This window comes from Parasteatoda tepidariorum, chromosome 5 (genome assembly GCF_982258835.1).
Source record: "Parasteatoda tepidariorum strain Cologne lab strain chromosome 5, Ptep-v5.0, whole genome shotgun sequence".
NCBI classification, from domain to species: Eukaryota; Metazoa; Arthropoda; class Arachnida; order Araneae; family Theridiidae; genus Parasteatoda; species Parasteatoda tepidariorum.
Genome location: NC_141759.1, coordinates 119,358,025 through 119,372,767, shown reverse-complemented (window position 1 = coordinate 119,372,767; position 14,743 = coordinate 119,358,025). Strand labels below are relative to the sequence as shown.

Here is a 14,743-nt window from a genome sequence, read left to right as displayed (position 1 = left end):
CGATATATTAAAGAATTCTTTGCATACAAAGAATTTTTTTTATTTGGGAAATTTCAAGTAATGCTTACAAACTCGAAAAATCCAGGAAAATTAGTTTATTTATATTATAATATTTTTTTGTTCCTTTTACAATATTTTCACGATAGTTTAGCATTCGAAATGTGTTCTATGCTTAAAATCAAGTGTCTTTCATGGTGAAAGAACGCATAATAGAATAAAAAATAAAATAAAATGGCGGGAAAAAGGATCAAATTTTAAGTCCATCTAACTCCCTTTATTATTAAGCTATAAATTTCAAACTCGGACTGAAAATTGGCCTCTATGAGCAAAACCACCCTACAAAGGAAAATTTTTATAGACGCATTAGGGGGGCTGCAAACGCCCCTTTAGTCTTTTCTTTAGCTCACCGGGAAAGGGTACTTGAAGCGATGTAGTAGCCCAATCTTCGTGCAAACGTGGTTCAACGGCTAAACCGCGTGCTAGTTTCATCCGCCTCAAGCGAAGGGGTGCGAGTTCGATCCCCAGCAGAGGTTAATTTTTAAAATTTTTTATATTTTTTTCTTTTGTTTTTTTTACTATATACTATTTATTTAATGTGTTTTTCGATATATTAAAGAATTCTTTACATAAAAAGAATTTTTTTTATTTGGGAAATTTCAAATAATGCTTACAAACTTGAAAAATCCAGGAAAATTAGTTTATTTATAATATAATTTTTTTTTGTTCCTTTTACAATATTTTCACGATAGTTTAGCATTCGAAATGTGTTCTATGCTTAAAATCAAGTGTCTTTCATGGTGATAGAACGCATAATAGAATAAAAAATAAAATAAAAAAGCGGGAAAAAGGTTCAAATTTTAAGTCCATCCAACTCCCTTTATTATTAAGCTATAAATTTCAAACTCGGACTGAAAATTGGCCTCTATGAGCATAACCACCCTACAAAGGAAAATTTTTATAGACCTATTAGGGGGTCGCAAACGCCCCTTAAGTTTTTTCTTTAGCTCACCGGGAAAGGGTACTTGAAGCGATGTAGTAGCCCGCTCTTCGTGTGAACGTGGTTTAACGGCTAAGACCGCTTGCTAGTGACTTCCGCCTTAAGCGATGGGGAGCGGGATCGATCCCCAGCAGAGGTTGATTTTTAAAATTTTTCATATATTTTTTTTTTTACTATATATTATTTATTTACAGTGTTTTTCGATATATTAAAGAATTCTTTACATAAAAAGAATTTTTTTTATTTGGGAAATTTCAAATAATGCTTACAAACTCGCAAAATCCAGGAAAATTAGTTTATTTATATTATAATATTTTTTTGTTCCTTTTACAATATTTTCACGATAGTTTAGCATTCGAAATGTGTTCTATGCTTAAAATCAAGTGTCTTTCAAGGTGAAAGAAAGCATAACAGAATAAAAATTAAAATAAAATTTCGGGAAAAAGGTTCAAATTTTATGTCCATCTAACTCCCTTTATTATTAAGCTATAAATTTCAAGCTCGGACTGAAAATTGGCCTCTATGAGCATAACCACCCTACAAAGGAAAAGTTTTATAGACGGATTAGGGGGGCTGCAAACGCCCCTTTAGTCTTTTCTTTAGCTCTCCGGGAAAGGGTACTTGAAGTGATGTAGTAGCCCAATCTTCGTGCAAACGTGGTTCAACGGCTAAACCGCGTGCTAGTTTCATCCGCCTCAAGCGAAGGGGTGCGGGTTCGATCCCCAGCAGAGGTTAATTTTTAAAATTTTTTATATTTTTTTATTTTGTTTTTTTTACTATATACTATTTATTTAATGTGTTTTTTGATATATTAAAGAATTCTTTACATAAAAAGAATTTTTTTTATTTGGGAAATTTCAAATAATGCTTACAAACTCGAAAAATCCAGGAAAATTAGTTTATTTATATTATAATATTTTTTTGTTCCTTTTACAATATTTTCACGATAGTTTAGCATTCGAAATGTGTTCTATGCTTAAAATCAAGTGTCTTTCATGGTGAAAGAACGCATAATAGAATAAAAAATAAAATAAAATGGCGGGAAAAAGGTTCAAATTTTAAGTCCATCTAACTCCCTTTATTATTAAGCTATAAATTTCAAACTCGGACTGAAAATTGGCCACTATGAGCATAACCACCCTACAAAGGAAAAGTTTTATAGACTTATTAGGGGGGCTGCAAACGCCCCTTTAGTCTTTTCTTTAGCTCACCGGGAAAGGGTACTTGAAGCGATGTAGTAGCCCGATCTTCGTGTAAACGTGGTTCAACGGCTAAGACCGCGTGCTAGTGACTTCCGCCGTAAACGACGGGGTGCGGGTTCGATCCCCAGCAGAGGTTAATTTTTAAATTTTTTTATATTTTTTTCTTTTGTTTTTTTTACTATATATTATTCATTTAATGTGTTTTTCGATATATTAAAGAATTCTTTGCATACAAAGAATTTTTTTTATTTGGGAAATTTCAAGTAATGCTTACAAACTCGAAAAATCCAGGAAAATTAGTTTATTTATATTATAATATTTTTTTGTTCCTTTTACAATATTTTCACGATAGTTTAGCATTCGAAATGTGTTCTATGCTTAAAATCAAGTGTCTTTCATGGTGAAAAAACGCATAATAGAATAAAAAATAAAATAAAAAAGCGGGAAAAAGGTTCAAATTTTAAGTCCATCTAACTCCCTTTATTATTAAGCTATAAATTTCAAACTCGGACTGAAAATTGGCCTCTATGAGCATAACCACCCTACAAAGGAAAATTTTTATAGACCTATTAGGGGGTCGCAAACGCCCCCTAAGTTTTTTCTTTAGCTCACCGGGAAAGGGTACTTGAAGCGATGTAGTAGCCCGATCTTCGTGTGAACGTGGTTTAACGGCTAAGACCGCGTGCTAGTGACTTCCGCCTTAAGCGATGGGGAGCGGGTTCGATCCCCAGCAGAGGTTAATTTTTAAAAATTTTCATATACATATATTTTTTTTTACTATATATTATTTATTTACAGTGTTTTTCGATATATTAAAGAATTCTTTAGATAAAAAGAATTTTTTTTATTTGGGAAATTTCAAATAATGCTTACAAACTCGAAAAATCCTGGAAAATTAGTTTATTTATATTATAATATTTTTTTGTTCCTTTTACAATATTTTCACGATAGTTTAGCATTCGAAATGTGTTCTATGCTTAAAATCAAGTGTCTTTCATGGTGAAAGAAAACATAACAGAATAAAAATTAAAATAAAATTTCGGGAAAAAGGTTCAAATTTTAAGTCCATCTAACTCCCTTTATTATTAAGCTATAAATTTCAAGCTCGGACTGAAAATTGGCCTCTATGAGCATAACCACCCTACAAAGGAAAAGTTTTATAGACGTATTAGGGGAGCTGCAAACGCCCCTTAAGTTTTTTCTTTAGCTCACCGGGAAAGGGTACTTGAAGCGATGTAGTAGCCCGAACTTCACTTAAACGTGGTTCAACGGCTAAGAACGCGTGCTAGTGACTTACGCCTCAAGCGAGGGGGTGCGGGTTCGATCCCCAGCAGAGGATAATTTTTAAAATTTTCTATATTTTTTTTTTTTTTTTTACAATATATATTATTTATTTAATGTGTTTTGCGATATATTAAAGAATTCTTTACATAAAAGAAATTTTTTTTATTTGGGAAATTGCAAATAATGCTTACAAACTCGAAAAATCCAGGAAAATTAGTTTATTTATATTATAATATTTTTTTGTTCCTTTTACAATATTTTCACGATAGTTTAGCATTCGAAGTGTGCTCTACGCTTAAAATCAAGCGTCTTTCATGGTGAAAAAACGCATAATAGAATAAAAAATAAAATAAAATGGCGGGAAAAAGGTTCAAATTTTAAGTCCATCTAACTCCATTTATTATTAAGCTATAAATTTCAAACTCGGACTGAAAATTGACCTCTAAGAGCATAACCACCCTACAAAGGAAAATTTTTGCAGACCTATTAGGGGAGCTGCAAACGCCCCTGAAGTTTTTTCTTTAGCTCACCGGGAATGGGTACTTGAAGCGATGTATTAGCCCGATATTCGTGTAAACGTGGTTCAACGGCTAAGACCGCGTGCTAGTGACTTCCGCCGTATGCGAGGGGGTGCGGGTTCGATCCCCAGCAGAGGTTAATTTTTAAAAATTTTTATATTTTTTTCTTTTGTTTTTTTTACTATATATTATTTATTTAATGTGTTTTGCGATATATTAAAGAATTCCTTACATAAAAATAATTTTTTTATTTGGGAAATTTCAAATAATGCTTGCAAACTCGAAAAATCCGGGAAAATTAGTTTATTTATATTATAATATTTTTTTATTCCTTTTACAATATTTTCACGATAGTTTAGCATTCGAAGTGTGTTCTATGCTTAAAGTCAAGTGTCTTTCATTGTGAAAGAACGCATAATAGAATAAAAAATAAAATAAAATGCGGGAAAAAGGTTCAAATTTTAAGTCCATCTAACTCCATTTATTATTAAGCTATAAATTTCAAGCTCGGACTGAAAATTGGCCTCTAAGAGCATAACCACCCTACAGAGGAAAATTTTTATAGACCTATTAGGGGGGCTGCAAACGCCCCTTTAGTATTTCCTTTAGCTCACCGAGAAAGGGTACTTGAAGCGATGTAGTAGCCCGATCTTCGTGTAAACGTGGTTCAACGGCTAAGACCACGTGCTAGTGACTTCCGCCTTAAGCGAGGGGGTGCGGGTTCGATCCCCAGCAGAGGTTAATTTTTAAAATTTTTATATTTTTTTCTTTTGTTTTTTTTACTATATATTATTTATTTAATGTGTTTTGCGATATATTAAAGAATTCCTTACATAAAAATAATTTTTTTTACTTTGGAAATTTCAAATAATGCTTGCAAACTCGAAAAATCCTGGAAATTTGGTTTATTTTTATTATATTATCTTTTTAAATTTCTTTTGCAATATTTTCACAATAGTTTAGCAAGCGAAATGTGTTCTGTGTTTGAAATCAAGTGTCTTTCTGGGTGAAAGAAGGAATAATGGAATAAAATATAAAATAAAATGGCGGAAATAAGGCTCAAATTTTAAGTCCATCTAGCTCCGTTTAGTATTAAGCTATAAATTTCAAACTAGGATCGAAATTTGTCTTCGATTGAGGCTGCAAAGGCTCCTTAAGTCTTTTTTTAACTAACCGGGAGAGGATACTTGAAGCTATGTAGTCGCACGATCCCCCGTATAAACGTGGTCAAGCGGCTAAGACCGTGTGCTAGTGACTTATGCCTTAAGCGAGGGGGTGTGGGTTCGAACCTCGGCTATGGCCAATTTTTAAAACTTTTTATTTTTTTTCTTTTGTTTATTTTACATTATATTATTTATTGAATATGTTTTTCGATATATTAATGGTTCCTATAAATAAAAATAATTTTTTTGTAGTAAAATTACTAACTGTACTAAAATTTGGATATATGTCCAATTTTATTGTGCTTTTAATCGAGTTTATTAACACAGAAACTGTTCGTGTAGAACAGTTTCTGTGTTTATAAATTATTTCAAATATGGTGTTTTATGTTTTTTAAAGTGTTGACCACGCTGTAATTGGTCTTGTACCTGGAAGGTACTGGATTCGAATCCCGCTTTGTGCATTGATGAAATCTATCTGTCCTTTTAGGGGTGACGTTGATTCACCTTAATGGGACCCACAAAACTGAAATAAACAATAGTGCCTGTCACGTGCCATATGTTGCCAAAAGTGGTGGGCATTGAAATAATATTTCTGAAAAATATTAATCTTTGGAATGTCTTGCACATCATACAAAGTCATCTTAAAGACTAAATTTGAGTCAGCTACATTTAAAAAAAAATCTTTCTTGTGTTTCAAATTTTATAAATTAGAATGTCTTTAAATATTAACAGAATATTGTATTTTAAGTTTATACGATTGTATAATATTTTTATGCTCAATTGACTGAATTAAATGATAAATTTTATATTATGTCTTTTGGGCTAACAATATGTGTTTGTAAATCTGTTCTGGCTCTTTTTTTTATGTGTCACGTTGATGCACTCTTTTATGTATGTATATATATATATATATATATATATATATATATATATATATATATATATATATATATATATATATATATATATATATGTGTGTGTGTGTGTGTGTTACGGCGAATGACCGAAATAGGTGGTTGTTGACTTTCACCGGTGAATTTCGACAAACACCAAATACGCAGGTGAAAAATCGAATATTTCGTTACATTCTTGTACATTCGGACCCTCACCGGTGTATGTCAACAATCACATAGTCGCTTTGGTGAATGTCCGAAATATTTGTTATATCCAATTTTATAATAATTTATTCGTTGATATTATTATATTTGTTTGATATATTTATATTTATTCTGTATGATATATTTATATTTATTCTGTACTTACTGACGATAGATTAGAAGAAACATCAGTGTTTGGAGTATCGGGCAAATATATACCGGGCAATGGTACTTGACCTTAAAAAAACATCAGTGTTGGGTATACCGGGCAAATGTAAATGTATGGTCCGATACTCCAAACAGTGATGTTTCTTCTGATCTATCGTCAGTAAGTATTAAAATATCGAATAAATGTAATTATATCCACGAATAAATTTATAGCAAATCGAATGTAATAAATATTTCGGAAATTCACCAAAGCGACTAAGTGATTGTTGACATTCACCGGTGAATGTTGACATTTTCGAGACTTCGGTCATTCACTGTAACATATATCTAACGTCGTTGCCGAGAGGAAGGATAAAAACAGGTCTTAGGCAGGGAAAAAGGTCACAATATTTAATTTTTTGAGAGAGAACAATCATCAAAGTGACACAAAATCGTTGTGTTCTTCAATAAAAGTTATTTTTCACAAAACTGCGGCTTTTCTTCAAGTCAAGTGCTAGCTTCTATTGTTCAATACTTATCAGTATTTAAATCAAATAACTTCTACTAACGTACTTTTGGACATATTTTCTAAACTTAAGAAGTTTTTAATTAAATACAGTAGCATTAAATTCTAAATTGAAATTTATTTAAACTTTAACAGTTGCAGTGAAATAGTAGTAAGCTTGTATATAAAGTGAATTAAGTACCTTGGATAGATATTCTATAAAATAGCAGCTTTCCCATAATATGTATGTTCAAGAAATGATAAATAAATGAGATACATTTTCTTTTGATAATTTTTATTTTTACCTTTTTAATTATTTTTTAGTGGTAAGTAAGAGTACAGCATATGTAAAAAGTATAAAATAAGACAAAAAAAATTTTTTATAATGTTGGATCAGACAATTTGAAGCATGTATATTTTTTCCATTAGATCTTTCTATTTAATAAATAGGTTTAACGAGTTGCTTTGCACTAATTGGTATAAAATAATGGCTATATGTTCTTTATGTCCATTATCTGACATAGCTATAGTTTAAAATTGCTCTATGCTATCCCTTCGAAAAGAAATTTGATATTGAAGTACATAAATGATTAAAACAATTTTCTGCTCCCAATTAAAAAAAAACTATATATCTATTTTCTCATTCTTTAAACAAGTTTTTTTTTATCAAGCTTAGTTGTTTGAAAGAAAATTTCATTGATATTTAGAATCGAACAGGTTAAATCAAATTAATTTAGATAGCGTTTTTATTGATTACTAGATGTAGTTTTAATCTGTTTATCAAATATATGTGATTATGTATGTATTAATACGTTGTTTTATTGTTGTGTTATTCTAGGTCCTGTTCCTGTTTTATACTAAGACATACTTATAGAAACTAATGTTGGCTGGAAACTTGAAATAAATTGTCACAATTCTTTTTACTGATAAATGAATTGTAGTGGTATCATCAATGAAGAATTTTCTACATCAGATAAAAGTTGGATAAAAATAAAAACTATTATTATAATATCTGGTTATTGTAACTAAAATTGTCCGCAATATAAAGAAATGTCTACTTTTTAAAAGGTTTGACTTATGAGCAGGATTGTTGATTTTTCAAATTCTTATGAAAAAAATTCAACTTTTATATCATTTATTTTTGTTTTGTTAAGACATATCTCTTAAAAAAAATGTATAGAAGGAAAATTATTCAACAATCAAAGAATATTTTCTAATTAAGGATTAAGCTTTTACTTAAATATATCAGGATGCAATGAGAATTGTGTATTACAGTATACACTCAATATGTTGAAAACCTTGTTACGTCAAAAAAATATTTTTCTCCTTGACATTATACATCCACTAAATGCTAATTTGAATTCCTATGTTGAAGAGTTTCTTCTCAGAACATTATGTTGAATTTATATCTAAATAAAAAATTATTTCTTTTTAATGCATAATTATTTTTGTCTCACTTTTAAAAATAAAATTATTGTTGTGTTAAAAATTATATGTGAATGTACATTTCTGAAGCATTGATGTTAATTCAATAGAAGGGAATATATACATTCTGTGTAATTTTTTAATCACTTTGTATTTTAGAGTAAATAAAAAAGCATTAAACACCTATCAAAATTGAAAATAATTTATGATTTTTTAATGTTTCTTAAATATTGTTGAGAAATACATGAAGCTGAAGGTTAAAATAATTTGCTAAAAATGGCTTAGAATTACATACTCGCTCGTGTAAACATGAATAAATATTTTATGATAATTCATGCTTAAATAAACAATTTCCTTATTCAAAACCATTTTCAACGCGTGTGTGATTTATGTTCTCCAACAAAGTCCGTCTTCTAAAGATAGGAAAGTAATCGATATATTTTTTAAAAATAAGTGGTTGTAATTAACTATATTTATAATAAAATAGTTGTAATTAAGTACAAAAATGTAGTTTTTTTGCACATCTGTATATGCATATATGCTATATGTATATGCATACATATTACTTGCTACAAATTTATTATTAGACTAATGTAATCTGCTTCTGTTTTGTGATTTCAATTGAAAATAGTTTTCTAAATTTAAACCTGTTATTCTTAAAATCTGTTTTCATAAAACAAAGATTATTTTTTATATAAGCATATAAATATTTGATGAAAAACACTTTGTATATAAATGTAACAAAATCTATATTTTTGCATCGCTGTTGCTCAACCTCATGTGTTGAAATTGAATGGGCTAAATTTCTATTCTTTGTTTATCTATTATTCACAGTAAGCATTTTCTAATCCAATTTTTATAAATTTTTCAGGTAACCAAATATATAAAATAAACATAAAATTTTGAGCTGAAGAAATCAAATCGAAAATATTACAAAACTAACTGAAAATTGACTCATTTATGAACACTCTCTCCTATGAGGGATTTCCTGGTTTATGAAAAACAAAAGCGACTTTGTTTTGTTAAAAGCAAATTATTTAATTTGTTACATGCTTCCATCGCGAAAACCAGCACAAATATATACTAATTAGTCCTCACACTACAGGCTCCAGAAAAAGCTGTAATGCAAATGTTTTAAGATTTATAAATTCATTTTTTCAGAAATTTGGAAATTCTCTCTACATCATTTTTCTTAAAATGTATAAATAAATATTTCATATAAACTAATTTATGTGAACACTCATTAGACTTAATATGCATTGAACAAAATTAAAGACACAGTTTAAAAAAATAAAGCCCAAATAGTGTTTTGCTATTTATAAGTATTTATTTCATGAAAGATAAGAGATACATTAAGTAACATACTAAGTAAGCTGAACAAAATAAACGAATCACAAATTTTCAGCTCATTTTAAAATGAGAAAATAAATTGTCCAGCACGGAGTACAGCTTAATTCCAGAAACTATTTAAATACTTCTTTTATATGTGCACTACAGGTCAATACTCTCGTGTTTTGTCAATCATTGTCCTAGAATATTTCTTATGGTGCAAAAAATTTATTACATGTCAAGTTTTGTTTTAGTTTTTCTCATTTTAACATGATTTTTAACATTATATATTCACAATAAATTTTAAATCATAAAATGAAAGTAAATTAGTTTTTATATCTTTAATTGAGCTATCAATGCTTTCAAGAATTAATTTTCTGGTGAAAAGCCAATCCCAACATAAGTTGTGATACAGTTGAATAATGGTGGAAATTTAATGATATGTCATGTCATGGCATGATACTTCAGAATTACACATTTTGAAAGTTGGTTCTTGTGAAAATTTTGAGTAACTTACATTCGTCAATAAACATATAATACAGGGTTTAAGAATATGAAATATTTACCCCGACTTGCCCCAATTTAGGGCATACGGGTAAATGTTTATTAAAATCAAGAAAAACAGAAAAGTATATAAAATACAAAAAGTGCAAAAATACGAAAACATTATAGAGTCTGATGGCAACAGCAGTAAAAGGGTTTAAGAATATATAGAATCACTCAAATAAAATAGAGCGAAGTATGCAAAATTCATTATAAATTAATTTCATTTATGTAAAAGTATGGTGACTGAAGGTAAGAAATGCTAAAATAAAAAAAGAGAAATCAGGAATTATAAAAGGTTACAAATAAAACAAATTTAAAATACATGAAACTTAAAATATGATCTCTGAAAATAAATATTTTACTGCTAGCTAAGTAGGTTTGTAAAATAAAAGTAATATTTACAAAAAATAAATAATTCACATTCTCTGACCTAAAATTGAATTAATTTTTTTACGGAAAATCAAACTAGAATAAACTTGATTGCGAAAGATTAGCCAAGGGTCCCAATCCTTGTTTCCGAAACACGCGTGGCAGTGCCTTTCTATGGGGAAATGTATGGAATTAGGTTGCCGGACGCTCTTTCACTGTGTTCCATATAATTTTTGCTAAAAATAAATGAAGTCTTGTTATAAAAAAAACATACTCTCTAAAAAAAGGAATGAAACCACTCAATTTAAGGAAAAATTTAGAATGAAAACCTTTCACACCATCAAAAGAAGGCATAAAATCAAACAAATATTAAAATATTTGAGAGCTTGTTTACTTAAAGAATTAAAGTTTACTAATAAAATCTTCTTAAAACAACTAAGCCACACAAAAAATTATTAAAAATGTCTCAAATAAATAAATAAAAAGCTAACTTTTTAAAATTTCTCAATATCACTCATGATAACAAATTCTCTCACTATAGAATATTTTACAAAAAAATTTTTAAGAAAAAAAGAATTCAAGCATCTCCCATAAAAAAAAATATGCTTTTTTAAAATATAAATAAATAAAAAACAATATTCTCTGGGGAGAAAATTTTTCTTTAAAAAATTAAAATCAAAAGCCCTAAACGTGGGACAAGATATACTTTAATTGCTTAAACCTTTCTTGCTTATTTAGTAAATGGTATACTTTAGTTACTTATATGCATGCCATGAAAAAATACATTATTGAAGAAAAATAAGTTTAAATCTGCAAAATAATAATAACCTAGTTCCAGAACTAAGATTTATTTAAAATCAATTTAACAGAATGCACGGATAAAAAAACAGAGATTGAAGTTTGAAGAAAAAATTAATTAATTGAGATATATAAAAAATTAAATATATTGTGTGACAAGAAAAACATGCTATTGAAATAAAATAATGAAAAAATAGTTAAACAAAACCAATAAGCTAAATATAAATTTTATCTTTTGTTCTAATACTATTATTCAATCTCAAAATATAAATGAGTATAAATACAGAATGATAAAGCATTACTTAATATGGTAAGACAATTTATACTACTAATTGGCAAATGCAAATGAAATGAAATGTATTTGACTGAATTATAAATGACTAAGTAAATTATCACCTTACATGGAAAAAAAGACATTTTGTTGTTAATATTTTTACAATTCATAAGCTTGTTATGGTCAATAATGAAGTAATTGAAGTGGTGATTAATAAAATAAATACAGATATAGTAAACGTGACTTTATGCCTAATTTTTCCAAGCCAATAAATAAAATAAAACCAGCATATAAACAGATGTAGAAAAATGACTAGTTTAAAATGATAATTCACAGCTTACATTAGTCACTTTTTTCTCCTCATGGCAGTGAAGGAATTTTGTAAGAGTCTCCCACAAATTTAATGGACGAGTAATTTCTATCGCTGATAAGTTCTTAATGCTTTCTTTTAAAATCAGAAGAGGGTTCTACTCTAGCTCGCTAGTCCTTGAAAATTCTAAAGCAGTTCTTTTCCAGCGATCTTCTCACTCTTTTTTCTAAGTTTTATTTAATACTCCAATTTTTATGCCTATATATATATTTTTTTCATAGTTTATTTTAACTACATTAAAGGCTATGCCCCCTTCTATTCATTGCCCACCAATCCTTAGAGTTTTACAATTTAATAACTACAAAAAAATTAGAAATTTAAACTAAGACACGATTAAATAAAACATGAGAAAATAAATTTTCATAAATATGACGAATGGCCAAGAGTGAAACTGTATGAAAGGTCGCAGCAACCTCCCATCTTGCAGTAGCAAAACATGAGAATTTTTCTTTAGCATTTTCATGTTTTCTTTGACCATAGTCGAACCAAAAATGGGATAATACACCTTCCAATTAAACTTATTTTCATCCCGGTCATTTCTGTATCATTTTCTTCCAGGATCTCGTTTTGCAGTCATGTCTTGGAGAATATGACATTACAGTTTAAAAGAAATCAACAACAGCTGAAATTAAAATATATTTAAGAATTAGCAATAGAATTCACCAAACATTTAAAATAATTTATTAAAAATATTATTATCAAAGTTACATTGTTTTTAATATTACAAGTAGCTATACATGCTTTAGTAAATAAGAAAAATAATTGATAGCAAATAATAGTTATAAATAACACAAAAGAACTTCCTAAAGCATATAAAAGCAATTGCGTTTTGTCTGTAATAAGGGATTGTTTTAAATAATAATCACACAAGTAAAATTCATTTCAACACGATTTAAGCAATATTTTAAATAAGCAGTCTAGGATAACAAACTTGATCTTTCACCCCTGAGTGCAGGATGAGGGTAAACTTTGAAATCATAATTATGAACTCCCATTTTTCTTTATTTTAGATTCTCCAAAAATATTTACTCTTATGTTTTTGTTTTACCCCTATCTATAGGTTTATTTACTTTGCTTTATAGATTACGTAGTAGGGGAGAAATTTATATATATTATAGGTACCAACTGTTTAAAATGAATTGTTGAGTTAATTGAACAAGAAGGATATCCATATTTAAAATTTGCTATGTAGTGATCAAATTGATAGTAAGTTGGAAATATTAGACACCAAACTTTTTCAACTATTAAGTTTTATCAATACGTAAAAATCAAACAACTTTTTTAACTGTTCAAAAACGAAATCGGTTTAAAATTTTCAGTGAATATAGTTGACTCTCATTTTTCTAAAGCACCCAAATTTTCTTTGATTCCAAAACAACTGAACCGATTAAACTTTTTTGTTACATTAAGAACTATGAATTTGGCAACGGAATTAAATAAATTATTGTTATGACAGGTTTGCTGCTCGGTTTTTTATTTTTCAATTCTTTTACAAGTCTTAAATTTAGTCAGGTTAATTACGTCTGAAAGAGAGGGGTAGTGTCTGATTAATTTTATTTAATATTTCTATTGGAGAATCCATCAGAGTTTAGACATAAATAACAGGATATTACATGACAACATTTAATAGTTAATCGTAGCACAGATTTTTTAACATTTATTTTCTTTACATACGACATAAATGAGCTCACAGTCAACTGCTTGATTGGCGGGAGCACTGCCTACTGTAGAAACTAGTTGTAGAACTGTGGTGAGCAATAATTTTGTACAAAATAAGAGATAAACAGTATAGCAACAATTTTGTGCTTCTGTATAAACAACTGAAGTTTATTTAAAAATGAACAAAGATTTCGCTTTTGTAAGAGATAATAAACCTATGTATAGTTCATTTTGTAAATATACATCTTTAACCTTAGTTGATAATTGTCTTTGCCAGGTCCTGTGAATGTGCCATTTACATAGCAAATGTGAAATTTTTTCAAAAATTTTATTGAATTGATTAACTGTAACTTTATTATTAGTCATTATAATAATAATAAAATAATTTTCAGTAAAAACGGCGAATATTGGTTATATCCTACATGTGATTCCTGTGCTAATTAATAGAAATTCGTGAATTTTAAGACTGTAATATAAATTATTGATTTGCAGACTTCTGCGAATCAATAATTTATATTACGACAAAATTTTCTCAGAGATTCGCTAATCTAAAATTTAATTTTTGTTAGTTACATGAAATCTTGTTAACAATGTATTGGTTCCACCCTTACCAGCACAATCTTTTTTTCCCCTAAGTTTTCATTCACATGCATTCCCTGTGGCAGAATCACAGCGACATTGCCACAGAACTTTACAGAGTTCTTGCAGAGAGATTTTTCTTTTGGGACGAAGAAAATTTTGGTTTGTTTTTCTGTATCATTTCGTAAGGAATACAACGTAAAACATCTTTTATCGAATGAAAACTGCTGGTCAAAAAATTAACTTCCCAGTAGCAGCAACAAAAAATAATAAAATTCTTTTATTTTACATCAACTTTTAATTAATTTAATTGAAGCTTAGTGTCATTAAAAAAATATTAATTTTTTCTTTAACTGATTTAAGACTTTTGTGAAATATTTTCAAATAAAGTATTAACATTTTTATCTTCTTCAATAAAATTATCTGTTGCTTTATCATTTTTTCAAATGTATAAATAATTTAATCTTTATTCTTCAATGAA

General features: G+C 28.5%; 1 protein-coding gene and 1 long non-coding RNA gene across 7 annotated transcripts in view; one reads left to right on the top strand and one right to left on the bottom strand.

Annotated features, from left to right (window-relative positions):
- Positions 1-6,422: 6,422 nt before the first annotated feature.
- On the top strand, positions 6,423-10,806 carry LOC147810109 (uncharacterized). The gene is made up of 2 exons (XR_015434228.1): positions 6,423-6,809; positions 7,752-10,806. It is a non-coding gene; the product is annotated as an uncharacterized LOC147810109 (long non-coding RNA).
- The window catches only part of LOC147810108 (WD repeat domain-containing protein 83-like), a 45,653-nt gene continuing 40,550 nt past the window's right edge, over positions 9,641-14,743 (bottom strand). For all 6 annotated transcript variants that reach the window (XM_087164999.1, XM_087165001.1, XM_087164998.1 and 3 more), the window contains one exon: positions 9,641-12,646. The gene's annotated coding sequence lies outside the window, so the exon portion shown is untranslated. The remainder of the gene's footprint in view (positions 12,647-14,743) is intronic.